This window comes from Schistocerca gregaria, chromosome 1 (assembly GCF_023897955.1).
Source record: "Schistocerca gregaria isolate iqSchGreg1 chromosome 1, iqSchGreg1.2, whole genome shotgun sequence".
In the NCBI taxonomy this organism is placed as follows: Eukaryota; Metazoa; Arthropoda; class Insecta; order Orthoptera; family Acrididae; genus Schistocerca; species Schistocerca gregaria.
In genome coordinates, this window is record NC_064920.1 from 643,557,996 (window position 1) to 643,573,621 (window position 15,626).

At 40.5% G+C, this 15,626-nt stretch overlaps 1 protein-coding gene across 3 annotated transcripts in view; it reads left to right on the forward strand.

Annotated features, from left to right (window-relative positions):
* Positions 1–15,626, forward strand: part of LOC126360641 (ionotropic receptor 25a) — a 445,688-nt gene that overhangs the window by 368,481 nt on the left and 61,581 nt on the right. The window lies entirely within an intron of this gene.

The window sequence follows — 15,626 nt, forward strand, 5'->3', positions numbered from 1 at the left end:
ACATAATGATGGCTGTAGGAAACCCAGAAATATCAGTATAAGATCAAAAGAAATGTCTTCCACAGATCAGAGTCTTAAAATCCTGACGGTAAACTGCAGAATCATTTATAACAAAGTGCTAGAGTTTGAAGAGCTCATGGAGTAGTGATGTTTGCATGATACTGGGTATAGAAAGCTGCTTGATACCTGAAATTGGCAGCAATGAGATTTTTGGAGAAAATTTAAGTGTATATTGAAAGGATAGGCAAATGGGAAATGAAGGTGATGTATTTGTCACAGTAGATAGAAAACTCAAATCCAATGAGACAGAAAATGAAGCTGCATATGATATTGTCTGGGCAAGACTCAGTATCAGGAGTGGGCATGAAATGGTAATTGAATGCTTCTAAAGCCCACCAGACTTATCTCCTGATGTAACCAAAAACTTCAGAGAAAACCTCATTCACTTGTATGTAAGTTCCCCAATCATACTGTAATCATTGGTGGAGACTTAAATCATCCAACAATTAATTGGGAAAATTACAGTTTTCATAGTGGTGTGCATGATAAGACATACTGTGAATCTTTAGTAAATGCCTTCTCTGAAAACTACCTAGAAGAGATAGTTTGGAACCCTACTCAGGATGGAAATATATTGGATCTAATGGCAACAAATAGACCTGACGTCTTTGAGGATGTCAACATGGAAACTGGTGTCAGTGACCATGATGCAGTTGTGGCAACAATCATTATCCAAATGCAAAGGATGACTAAAACAAGCAGAAAGACATATATATTCAGTAAATGAGAAAAAAATCGGTAATGTCTTATCTCAGTGAGGAACTCGAAACTTTCAGCACAGGTCAGGAGCATGTAGAGGAACTATGGCTAATAAAAGAATAGTTGACCACACATTGGATAGATATGTACCCAGTAGAACAGTTCATAATGGGAGGGAACCTCCATGGTATACAGTCACTGTAAGCAAACTTCTTAAGAAACAGAGATTACTGCATAATAGGTGTAAAACAAAGCACAGGGCTGTAGAAAGAGAGATGCTGAATGAAATGCATTTGACTGTCAAAAGAGCAATGTGTGAGGTCTTCAATGGCTACCATAGCAGAATACAGTCAAATGACATTTCACAAAATACAAAGAAATTCTGTTCATATGTAAAGGCTGTTAGTGGCACCAAAATGAGTGTCCAATCCCTAGCAAATAAAACAGAAACCAAAATTGAGGGTAGCTAAGCAAAAGCTGAACTGCTGAACTCTCTTTTCAAATTTTCCTTTACAAAGGAAAACCCAGGACACTTGTCCCAATTTATTCCTTGTACCACTGAAAAGATGAATGAAATAAGAATTAGTGTTAGTGGTGTTGAGAAACAGCTGAAATCATTAAAATTGAAAAAAGCTCCAGGCCCTGACGGAATCCCTGTCAGATTCTATATTGATTTCATAGGTGAGTTAGCCCCGCTTCTCACTATAATCTATCATAGATCCCTTGAACAAAAAGCCATGTCCAGTTTTTGGAAAAAGACAGAGGTTGCCTCCATATTCAAGAAGGCTAGTAGAAGTGATCCTCAGAACTACCGTCTAGTATCCATGTCATCAATTTGTTGTAGAATCTTAGAACATATTCTGAGCTCAAACACAATGAGTTATCTTGAAGAGCATGACCTCCTCAATGCCAACTACCATGGTTTTTTTAAAATATCGATCATGTGAAACCCAACTCACACTTTTCTCACATGATATACTTGGATCAAAGGAAGCAGGTAGCTGCAGTGTTTCTCAATTTCCAAAAAGCATTTGACTCTGTAATGAACCTATGCTTATTGTCAAAAGTGCAATCATATGGTGTATCAAGTGAAATTTGTGACTGTATTGAGGACTTTTTGGTAGAAGAACACAGCATGTTATCTTGGATAGAGAGTTATCATGAGGTGTAGAAGTAATTTCAGCTGCACCCAGGACAGTGTCCAGGGACCTTTTCAATTCATGTTGTATATTAATGATATTGCAGACAATATTAATAGCAAAATCAGGCTTTTTGCAGATGATGCAGTTATCTATAATGAAACACTGAGAGAAGCTGCATAAATATTCAATCTGATCTTGATAAGATCTCAACATGATGCAGAGATTAGCAGCTTACTCTAAATGTTCAGAAATGTAAAATTGTGCATTTCACGAAACAAAAAAAAAAATTGTAATATCCTCTGGCTATAATATCGATGAGTGACTGTTGGAATTGGCCAACTTGTAAGGATATGAAATGGAATGATCTCGTAGGTTGTGTCATGTGTAAAGCAGATGATAGACTTCAGTTTTTGGTAGAATATTCGGGAAGTGCAATCAGTCTACAAAAGAGATTGCTTGCAAATCACTTGTGTGGCCCATCCTGGAATATTGCTCAAGTGTGTGGGACCCATACCAAATAGGACTAATAAAGGATATTGAACATATACAGAGAAGAACAGCATGAATGTCACAGCTTAGTGTAATCCATCGCAGAGTATCACAGAAATACTGAAGAAACTGAAATGGTAGACTTTTGAAGATAGACACACACTACCCCAAGAAAGTCTATCAACAAAGTTTCAAGAAGAGCTTTAAATGTTTACTCAAGGGATATACTACAGCCCCCTACATATTGGTCACACAGGGATCATAAGAATAAGATTATAACAATTAGTGCATGCACAGAGGCATTCAAACAATCATCCACCCCGTGATCCATAAGTGAATGGAACAAGAAGAAACCCTAATAACTGGTACAATGGGATGTACTCTCTGCCATGCACCTCAAAGTGCTTTGCAGAGTGCAGATGTAGATGAACTACATCAGTTTGTGTGTTCCTTTGCTCAGAGACTTGTGTGTGTGTGTGGGGGGGGGGGGGGGGGGGGGCATTGTCATGTTAAAGGAAGATTTCTTTTGGCCTCTTCTCAGACCAAGCAAATTGGAAATGGTTCTTGAGTTTGTTCAGATTCTTCATATATATTCTGAATGTATGTTTGACCCTTTTAGCAACAAATCCATGAGAATGACACCATCAAACATTCCAAAGGACTGTCATCATGACTTTGCCAGCAGACAAAGCTGCCTTGAATTCTTAATTTTTTGATACTTGTGGGTGGAGACATTCCAGTGACTGCACTTTTATTTCTGGCTGAAAGTGATGCATCCACATTTCATCATGTCGTGGTTGGGGAGAGAGATAATGTGAATTACCCAAAGCTGAAGTAATTATCATTTAGCTGCACCAAAAATTATCTGCCCAGAAACATGCGCAAGTATAAATGCATGCATGTTGACAATATTGTGTCAGGTCTGGAACATTTATTCAGTGTTACTTCCTTTTAGCTTCAGTTTGTGGCTTGGTATTTATCTTTTCTCCCCAATGATGTACAACAATGCTGGTGTGGCTGTGCTGACTATTTTCCCTTCGTGTTGACTTTGTCTCTGAAAATGTTCATTTAAAAATGCAAGTTCTCATGCACATCTGGAGAAGGAAATTAGGATGTAGCTCAGTAGTAGAATGAAAACTTTGACTTCTGCAAATTACAACTTTTACTTAACACAACAATGAGAGAGCACAATTACATGTGTCTTCATCACACCAGCTCAAAAGACTGACAGATACTGAGATTAGAGGGGGAAAAACCAAAACAGATGAAGTACATAAAAAATTGATAGTTTTGTGTTTCAATTTCCTGTTGTCATAGACATAATCATACTTCCTTCAATATCTTTTCTGCATGGGGATGATGTGAATATTTATTTATTTGTGTAGGTCATTTAAAGAACATACACAATCACCTGCAATAATGTGTGACTGAGAAGCCTCTCCATTGGCCTTCAACTGCTCCAACATTTCAAATGAAATGAATTTTCTTTGAATCTTGAGTTCTGGTCTCAGAGTTTATGGAACCCAATTTGAGCACTGATTTTAATATGCAATAGGTTCAGTCACAGGATATCTTGACCGTGGCTGTAAAGTTTTATGGACTACATCTGCTCCAGGTGCTATAGCAAGAAGTAATGCTGAAAGTTATATAGCTTAACAAGTTATGTGACATAACATGTTATTTGGCTTAACACAATAACAAATCCTTTGAAATAAATATGAAACGCCTCTTCAAAGACGTTTGCAGTATGATCTTCAGGAACAATACATTTAACTTCTGTTTGCAAATCTTTCTTAATACATGAACACTGTATGGACTGTTCCCTTCAAATCAGACATATGAATTGACATTTGTAAAGATAACAAGAGAATGCCTTGAACACATTCCCCAGACCATCATGCTGCTTCTTCTGGCCTGGGCTTTTAACAGGTATTGTTGCAGAACAATACACAACAATGCCCATTTGTCCAATGGTGGAGAAAATCTGGTTCATCTGAAAAGGCCATCTGTCAACACTCAGCAGGTGTCCAGTTGTGGTATCAACACGCAGATTCTGGGCTTTGTCGCCACTGAACTGCAGTCAGCATGGAAGGGTGGACCAGGTGCTTGCAGCCAAGGCCCATACACAGCAGCATTCACTGAACGGATGTTGAGGAGATGCTGTTGGTAACCCTTTGGTCCATCTGGGTGGTCAGTTGGACATCTTACACCACTATACATCTACATGGCCATTGTTGACCCCTGTCATCTAAGGCCCGTGGTGCCACACAGTGGCCTTATTGTCGGTTTTGGATAGTGCCATTTTGCCTTGCATTGTGTACTTTAAATACAGCAGAATGCAGTTAAGAACATAGCTGTTTCAGAACTGTTCCCAGCATAGATTCAAAAGCCAATGATCATGCCCTTTTGAACATTAGATAAATTACTCCACTTCCTCATAATTACCCAACTTCACTGTTTCCTGCTTCCCCAGATGCATTTATATACCCTCCATTGCTAGTGCTTTTACCAGCCATCTGTGAGTAGTTATTGCATTTTGGGCATCAAGTACAGACAATGGTCGTATTAATGAGGCAGGACCATGTAGTTCTCCAAGTATAGGATTATTGAGACCCAGGTGATCACAAAACTGTTACAGCCACTGGAAATTTATTTGGTTATTTACTAATTAAATAATGTGTAAACACCTGAGTGAATTTTAAAAAGAATTTATTTTGTCTATATCATTTAAACAAATGTTTCATCATATACAATGAACATTACATAGATACCACTGCAAGCTCATACTTCAATAAATATTAATGGATAATAAGCATGCAAGATGTAGTGCAGTAACACTTCACCCCTTGTCCCCCCCCCCTCCCCCCCCCCCCCCCCCCCCCCTATCCACCACCAAACATATCTCTTGGTGAACACATAATTGACATTGGTCTGAAGTGATTGGGTGTTGATACCACTTTTCAGGACTTGTAGGGGTGGAGTTGCTGGTGTCCACTCTGTGGGACTCAGTAAAATCACTGTCCTCTAACCAACAAGTGATGCACTCTCCCCAGGATGGGATCAGAGTCTGGGAAGGTATCTGCCTTTGGGGCTGTTATCTTTTCTTCTCAGGTCACAACATTCCTGGTTTCTTTTTACCCATTTTTACTTCCCTATTTTGGGCATTGATAATATCCTCCATTGTTCCACACTCAATAGCCTTTATAGTGAGACCTTTTTCCCATGAGTTTTATTTCCTAACAGTTATTTTTGGAGATGTTTAACAGAATTACAAGCTCACACACAACAAAAAAATCTTTGTTAGCAAGCTTACAGTTACACTACTACCTCAGACAGAAAGTAGTATGTAACACTGTTGGACTGTAACCAGATTTTTTTCCTCTAATGGGTGTTATAATGCACCTTGAACTATAAATGAAATTTGGAACATTAATTTTCATTTTGTACTTTATACAACAACTTCGTTTTTTTATTTAAATGCTCATGAAATAACTGCATACAATCAACTACGTGCTACACAAAGACTTATATTGCATTCTGAATATCTACTTAAGATACACGTTTTCCAAGAACTATATTTTAGTGTCAGTTTGCAGATGTTAGCAACATCATGTTGATGAGAAGAAGGCTAGGGAGGGCTCAAAGTATTTGATTCAGAACAGGGTACATGACATGCTAACATCAATGTTACATTGTAAAAGCATTCTAAGTATACATAGCTGCAGAATTTGACATCATTTTTGGACAACCTAACATAAACTTTAACAGGCACAACTGTTTTCTTTGAAGACCTTTTGGCTGAAAGCTTAAATGAATACCAGTCTTTTTGTTGTGCCTGTTAAAATTTATGTTAGTTTGTCCAAATATCATCTCAAATTTTGCAGCTATGAATGCTTAGAATGCTTTTATAACATGAAAATGATGTTAGCATGTCATGAAGCCTGTGACAATAAAATATAATGGAGGGTAAACATGTATCTAACAGATGTATTCAGAATGCAATGTAAGTATTTGAGTAGCATATAGTTGACTATACACAGTTATTTCATGTGCATTGGAATAAGAACATGAACTAATATAAAAAGTACAAATGAAAGTCAATGTTCCAAATGTCATGTTTAGTTCATGGTGCTTTATAACATCCATTAGAGGATAAAATCTGGCTGCAGTCTAAATGTATGACATACTTCTTTGTGTTTGAGGTAGTGGGTGTAACTGTAAGCTTCTTAATCAATATTTTTTGTTGTGTATGAGCATGTAATCCTGGTAAACTTCTCCAAAAATAATTTTATAGGAAATTATACTTATGTCTCTCTATGAAGGCTATTGAATGTGGAATGATGAAGAATAGAATCAGTTACCAAAAGAGGGAAGTAAGAATGAGGAAAAAGAAAGCAGGAATATGGAGACCCGAGAAGAGAAGACAACAGCCCCAAATGCAGATATGCTCCCAGCTTCTAGACCCAGGATCACTGCTGCTAACAAGGTTATTGCTTTTGCTGGCACCTTTTGCCATAACAACTGTCCATATCGACAGTATCTCATATGGAAATAAAGAGCAGGTGATGCTACTGAGGACATGCATGCAAGCATTTCTGATGACTACTTGAGCTGTTACTTGTGATAGGTGTTGTTGATTGCTGCAGAGAAATGTAAACTACCTGCACTGTGCATTTCTGCAAAGTGATCTTTATGCGAAAATGGTGATCTTTCTACAAGTTCTGTCTGAGATGCAGTGCAGAGCATAGCAGTTTCTGTGGTGTAGTGGTTATCATGTCTGCTTAACATGCAGAAGGTTTGGCAGGGAGGGTGCATCACTGGTGACCTGGAGGATAGTTATGTTGCTCAGTCCCCCAGAGTGGACACCACCAACTTCACTTCCACAGGTCCCAGAAAGTGGTCTCAACAACTTACTGTTTCAGACCAATGTTGATTAAGTGCTCACTAAGAGATAGGTTAGGGGAGGAAAGATGGTGAATTGTTACTGCATTACATCTTGCGTGCTTTTTTTCCACTGATATGTACTGTAGTATGAGCTTGCAGCAGTATCTTTGTAATTTTCATTGTATGTGATGAAATACACTCCTGGAAATTGAAATAAGAACACCGTGAATTCATTGTCCCAGGAAGGGGAAACTTTATTGACACATTCCTGGGGTCAGATACATCACATGATCACACTGACAGAACCATAGGCACATAGACACAGGCAACAGAGCATGCACAATGTCGGCACTAGTACAGTGTATATCCACCTTTCGCAGCAATGCACTCTGCTATTCTCCCATGGAGACGATCGTAGAGATGCTGGATGTAGTCCTGTGGAATGGCTTGCCATGCCATTTCCACCTGGCGCCTCAGTATGAGCAGCGTTCGTGCTGGACGTGCAGACCGCGTGAGACGACACTTCATCCAGTCCCAAACATGCTCAATGGGGGACAGATCCGGAGATCTTGCTGGCCAGGGTAGTTGACTTACACCTTCTAGAGCACATTGGGTGGCACAGGATACATGCGGACGTGCATTGTCCTGTTGGAACAGCAAGTTCCCTTGCCGGTCTAGGAATGGTAGAACGATGGGTTCGATGACGATTTGGATGTACCGTGCACTATTCAGTGTCCCCTCGACGATCACCAGAGGTGTACGGCCAGTGTAGGAGATCACTCCCCACACCATGATGCCGGGTGTTCGCCCTGTGTGCCTCGGTTGTATGCAGTACTGATTGTGGCACTCACCTGCACGGCGCCAAACACGCATACGACCATCATTGGCACCAAGGCAGACGTGACTCTCATTGCTGAAGGCGATACGTCTCCATTCGTCCCTCCATTCACGCCTGTTGCGACACCACTAGAGGCGGGCTGCACGATGTTGGGGCGTGATCGAAAGACGGCCTAACAGTGTGCGGGACCGTAACCCAGTTTCATGGAGATGGTTGCGAATGGTCCTCGCCGATACCCCAGGAGCAACAGTGTCCCTAATTTGCTGGGAAGTGGCGGTGCGGTCCCCTACGGCACTGCATAGGATCCTACAGTCTTGGCGTGCATCCGTGCGTCGCTGCGGTCCGGTCCCAGGTCGACGGGCACGTGCACCTTCCACCGACCACTGGCGACAACATCAATGTACTGTGGAGACCTCACACCCCACGTATTGAGCAATTCGGCGGTACGTCCACCCGGCCTCCCGCATACCCACTATACGCCCTCGCTCAAAGTCCGTCAACTGCACATACAGTTCACGTCCACGTTGTTGCAGCATGCTACCAGTGTTAAAGACTGCGATGGAGCTCCGTATGCCACGGCAAACTGGCTGACACTGACGGCGGCGGTGCACAAATGCTGCGCAGCTAGCGCCATTCGACGGCCAACACCGCGGTTCCTGGTGTGTCCGCTGTGCTGCGCGTGTGATCATTGCTTGTACTGCCCTCTCGCAGTGTCTGGAGCAAGTATGGTGGGTCTGACACACCGGTGTCAATGTGTTCTTTTTTCCATTTCCAGGAGTGTATTTGTTTAAACAATGTAGACAAAATTCCTTTTAAAATTCACTCAAGTGTTTACATATTATTTGGTTAGTAAATAACCACAAAGGTTTGCAGTGGCCTTAACCAGAGGTGCGGCAAGAGGGGGAGGGGAGTATCATATTACACTAGATAAAATGACTTCAGAAATCAATGGATATATTACTCCAACAGATGCAATCATTTTTTTAAATATCTATTGCGATGGAACTGCTGAATCCCTCTGTCAGTAAAACAGGTATATTTTCAACCGACTCGGTTGTTTTGCCCCTTCCACTGACAGAATGGCCCGCTTCCTAATTCTGTATGTATATCACAAATATGGTCCTATAGCTATCATGCTTTTGCGCTTACTGCTACATGTATTAACAGTAATTAGCATGGTCCTAATGGTAAGAGGTAGTAGTGATTTCAAGTTGTTAATATTTGAATACAGCACAGCTGCCACACTCTCAGTTCACTTTTACTCTGCTACTACCCTCGCCATTGCACAACATTAACTATGTACTGCTTTGACCTTGCTAAGCTATTAAATTCACTTGCGTGTACTTTTTGACCATTACTTGCCAGTATTTACCTAAGGATTAAAGCACATTTCTAACCAGACTATGACCCAAAGAGCTGTGATGATTGAATGGGTTCAATCCACAGCCTACAGAGCCTTATAGTTCACACAGTAACACTGCTTACCTGACCCACTTAACTTTGTAGTGAGCTTAAGTATCCAATCATCACTGCTATCAGCATTGGGTAATCCTTCCAGCATGACAAGATAAGCAGACTTACCATTGATTCCTCCTGAAAATACTTATAACTAAGGTCACCAGCTCTGGAGGAGGAAAAGAATAAATCAATTTTGTGCTCATTTCAAAGTGAAACAGCTTGAGTTAAATTTAAACTTAATTTAGATTATTTCTATAACTGATCAGTTGAGATGAATCAACAAAGTAAATACTCTTTCAATTTCTGTGTGATGACATGATAATTACTACCATGGAAATTTATACAGCTTGGCTTAACAAAATTCTATCTTTCAACTTTATGCAATCATTTTGGATATTACTCTTGGAACAGTTAATACAGAATTATTTAACAAATGTTGCTTGAAAAGTTACTCAGAAAAATTTAAGTTAACTATAAAATGGCGAGTAGCAAATTCTTGTGTGACTGTTGTTCTTTTCAACATTCTTATACACTAAAGTTTTCTACAATAAAAGAAATTGTCAATGAAAGAGGCAATGGTGGCCTCAATCTGATTTCACTATACTAGTATGGGGTTACTACACTTTACCATGAACAATATGCATCGTATTTTTACTCATAACTGTATTCTGTCCTCTGTACTTGCATCAAAATGCGACTGGTATTCTCATTTTACAGTTCTATAAGGTTAGAACTAAACAATTATAAACTGTCTTGCCTTGGGTAGTCACACAGGTGCATGTGGTGATAGGTATATGGAAAACACAACTGTTCACGTCTCATACTCTCAATGGTGGCTGGAACTATGAGCCATTACACTCATATAAGCCACTGCACATTCACCATAAAATTTGGGCTCAGAAACTCTTGCAACCCACCCCAGTAGTGTAGAGACGACTTTGATAAACATTTGCCGCATTTTATTACACAAACAGTGACGGTATTCACCTCTTCACTGTTGCACAACCACTTTTGCGTGAGCACACTTACACCGGTCCAATCACGTCAACACTACCCAAGCTATTCCCTTTGTTCAGTCCCTGTGCCTCCAGCTACGACGAGTGATGCTCGTCTCCCCAAGAGTGGGGGGTTCCCCTTCCAATCAAAATCATTTAGTGTTTAAGCAAATTATATCTATTACCCTGGAGTTAATACCATTTGTAATTATTCACCAACTAGCACTTAACAACATTCAATTATACACTAATAACGTACAATTAACAACAAAAAGAATACATTTAAGTCTGAGAGCTTATTGCGTTGGCTGACAGATAACGTGGTGATGCCTTTTCACTCATTCTCGCTGGCCTCAGCTCGCACTAATTCCAGGTTTCCCCAAGAGATGGCATCAGGATGCACGCCCTGGCCGTCTCACACCAGCGCTTTTGCTTTCAATGGACGAGACTCCAAATTACTGGCAGCCTACGATCATTTCAGTTCCGTTACACTATGTAGCAATATAAGCTGCAATGTATTTCAAACACATTTTGACAAAAGAATAAGAGTGGCAAATAGCTTACTATGTAAACCAATAAATATAATTTAACTCAGAATGGGCATCTTATTATTTATTAATACACATTTTTTACCCTGAACTCCTAAACAATTACCAAAAACTACTTTAAGCAACACCATATTTTACCAATTTGTTGGTAGAGGACCCCAACTCTCCATTTGTTAAGCGATATTCCATTTCCCCAAACCCCCTCCGCCCCCTGCCCCCTGCCATTAGCGCCCCCCCCCCCCTTGACTGACACGTAGAATTGCCCCTGGCCTTAACTATTCTCAATAGCATTGTGCTCAGACTATTACACTGTCCAGCTCCATTACTATGACCACTGCCTGTATTTGATATCAAAAGTACAATAACCACTCACAGATACACAGATAGCTGCTGTTACCACTAGCAATGGAGGGTATATAATATGTGTCCAGGGGAACCAGAAAGCAGGGCAGTTGTGTCATAATGCAGAAATGGAGTAATTTATCTGACGTCCAAAAGAGCATGATCATTTGTTTTTGGATCTGGGTTGGAAACATTTCTGAAACAGCTATGTTTGTAAACTGTTTGCATGCTGTTGTGATTAAAGTAAACCATGCATGGTGAAATGACGATATCCAAAACTGACACTGAGGCCACTGTGGGCACAACAGGCCTTAGGTGACAGGGGTGAATTGTGGCTGTGTTGATGTATAAGGGTGTAAGATGCGCAACTGACTCCCCAGATTGACCAAAGGGTTACCAACAGAATTCCCTCAAGGTCTGTTCAGCAAACATTGCTTTTTATGGACCTCTGCAGCAGGCAGCTTCTGCTCCATCAGACAGATGGCCATTGGCGTGTTGTTGTTGTTGTGGTCTTCAGTCCTGATACTGGTTTGATGCAGCTCTCCATGCTACTCTATCCTGTGCAAGCTTCTTCATCTCCCAGTACCTACTGCAGCCTACATCCTTCTGAATCTTATTAGTGTATTCATCTCTTGGTCTCCCTCTACGATTTTTACCCTCCACGCTGCCCTCCAGTACCAAATTGGTAATCCCTTGATGCCTCAGAACATGTCCTACCAACCAATCCCAAGTATTGCCACAAACCCCTCTTCTCCCCAATTGTATTCAATACCTCCTCATTAGTTATGCGATCTACCCATCTAATCTTCAGCATTCTTCTGTAGCACCACATTTCGAAAGCTTCTATTCTCTTCTTGTCTAAACTATTTATCATCCATGCTTCACTTCCATACATGGCTACACTCCATACAAATACTTTCAGAAATGGTTTCCTGATACTTAAATCAAGCCCCTGAAACAATCACCATTAAGGGTCCAGGAGTGGAGGATGTACCATGGTGGTTTGGGAAGTGTTTCCATGACATTCTCTGGTTAATCCTGGCATTCTCATAGGCACAATGGGTCACCACAAGTATGTTTCTTCCTTTGGGAACCGTAGCCACCCCTAGGTACTATTTATTTTTTCATCAGCACACTGTCACTTACTAGCAGGACAATGCAATGTGTCACACAGCTCAGAGTGTAGATGCTTGGTTTGAAGAGCCCCAGGATCAATTTACTACACTCCCCTGGGCACCAACCTCCCTGGATTTAAACCCAATTGAGAACCTGTGGGACTACTTTGATCACACTATTTGCACTATGAATCATCAACTGAGAAACCTAGCAGAGCTGGTCACAGTACTGGAGTTAGCATGGCCCCATATCCCTGTCAGTACCTTCCAGAACCTTGTTGACACTCTTCCTACCCATCTGTGCTGCAAGTGGTGGTTGTTAAGACATTTGACAGGTGTTCACTTTAATGTGACTGGACCTTATATGTCTGCATCTCTAGTCTTTACTTAGTACTGAAATTGCTTAAAAGATATAAAATATGATACTGCACGATATTATAACCAATAACATTCCTTGCACACCAATATGTACACTGGAAGACCTGCACAAGTTCCTTAAAGGGGTATGGATCACAACACACAGTTCATACGGGGCAAATTTAATTGAAAACATTTAAATGTTTTGCAAATGAGTGGACTTAAATGAAGACAAATAATCTGGAAAAAACCCTTCTGCCATACACCTTATCTTCTGACACTAAGACTCATCAGACACATCCCATGCCTTATGTGTAACATTGTACAGAAAATGAAGTATGAAGAAATAGAGTGGTCAGCTTGGGTAATTGCGTCACTCAACAAAATTCACAAAGACTGTGAATGCCCTGAGGAAACATGGCACATAATTGCAACCACTTCATGTTAGTGGTTTCAAAAAGTGTATCCCATTAATCATCTCCTCATACACCTATCGACCAACCTATCTCTCTTTGCCTATAGGCTTAATATGAGCCTACCTTCTGCCTCAAATTTTCCTTTTCATTTCTTTTTGATTCTTCATAAATATTTCAATGCATCACCATTATTAACATACAGTTTAAACATAAATATTCAAGTGAATCTCTTTTCTTTCTTTGCATCAGTGACCTCCTCACCTAATGTTAATACTACATTGTGACTATGAAATGCAAAGATTTGTTTACTTTCACACTATTGTCTTACATGATGTTGTATTATAAGGCAACTGTGTGCACTCACAAGGAGTATTACTAGACCAGAAATATGTGATCAGTCTGATCTACAGAGTCAGTTTTCCATTCTTTAGGTGTCTCAGACTTCTAATTCTGCCATCCCTGTACAAAATCATGGTACATCTTGGATATAAAACTGTCAATTGCTAGTAAGATAATCACAGGTAAAAATGGCCGCTGTAAACGTTCTTCTGTAATTACAGCATGTATATAAATTAGTCTCTAATAAATGTCTTTGTGGTTTTGATAATACTTAAAAATCAGTAGTATATCACTAGCAATTATTTCATAAAGCTGAGAAAACAGCTGTCTTTGTTTATAGTAGTGGATTTCTGCGAGTTATTTGGTGGTCTGCCCTCTAAATACTACATTGGGAGCATCAAATTTTGTCATACTTAACCTTAAAATCAGCATGTTACCGCTGTCTTATGAAAAAACTGTTTTACAGTTATATTTTTCATCTGCTTTTTATGTACTATTGTGCGTAGATGCTTGTCACAAGAACAATCTTATCTTCTTTGTTCTTCCTTTCTTCTCTCTGCTCTCTCTCTCTCTCTCTCTCTCTCTCTCTCTCTCTCTCTCTCTCTCTCTCTCTCTCTCTCTCTATCCCTCTCTCCCCCTCCCCTCCCCTCCCCACGCCCTCCCTCCCTACCTGCCTTTCAACAAAAAAAATCTATAAAAAGTTAAAAAAATAATGTTTTGTCCCTTTGAGTTTAATATAACTAGTAATATTTTGACACAAGTGCTGTCACATAGCGGGACTACTAAGTAAATGAAATAAAGCTACAGTACATCTAAAAATGTTAAAATATGAAATTTAAAAACAGTTAAGCTGCCTAGGCATCTTAGGTAAATATGCCAGCTATAATGTAAAGTCATTGTGCCTAAGTACTTATATACTCCAAAAAGTTCGCTATTTAGACACAACATACTGCATGACTTGTGCTCATAGTTTAATGAAGCATGAGCTAGATGCTACCTGCATCATCAAACCACCGCAGGACATGGGCCTCGTAAGATAGATTAATGCATGAAGCTAACTTTGTATGTACACATATCAAAAAAAAGTTCCAGAACTCCTGAAGATTGACGTTGCCTGTGGATATTGTATCACAGACACAGTCCCTTTGACTGTTCAGAGATGTCACTAAACCCGCCCAAAGATGTAAACAATCATGCATGAGCAGCGTTTATTAGACGGAGGAGGTCTGACAGCCAATCAGTTCCGGTCATTCCACCAGGAAGGAGGTACATGGCTCTTGTTGTCTGTAGTTCAACCATGCCTAGATGGTCAAGACCATGGTTTGATCACATCCATTGTTACTTTGTGTGAACAAGAGAAGTATTCCAGGCATCTCAAAGTGAACCAAAGCAATGTTGTTTGTACATGGAGGAGATACAGAGAGACAGGAACTGCCGATGACATGCCTCACTGAGGCCAACCAAGGGCTACTACTGCAGTGAACGACCACTACCTACAGATTATGGCTCTGAGGAACCATGACAGCAATGCCACCATGTTGAGTAATGCTTTTTGTGCAGACAAGGACTTTGTGTTATGTCTCAAACTGTGTGCAATAGACTGTGTGATACCCAACTTCACTCCCAACATCCATGGTGAGGTCCATCTTTGCAACCATGACATCATGCAGCAAGGTACAGATGGGCCCAACAACATGCCGAATGGACCGCTCAGGATTGGCATCACGTTCTCTTCACCAATGAGTGTCGCATATGCCTTCAACCAGATAATTGTAGGAGATGTGTTTGGAGGCAACCTGGTCAGGCTGAACTCCTTAGACACACTGTCCAGTGAGTGCAGCAAGTTGGAGGTTCCCTGATGTTTTGGGGTGGCATTATATGGGACCCAGTATGCTGCAGTTGGTCATGGAAGGTGCTATAATGGCTGTACGATAAGTGAATGCC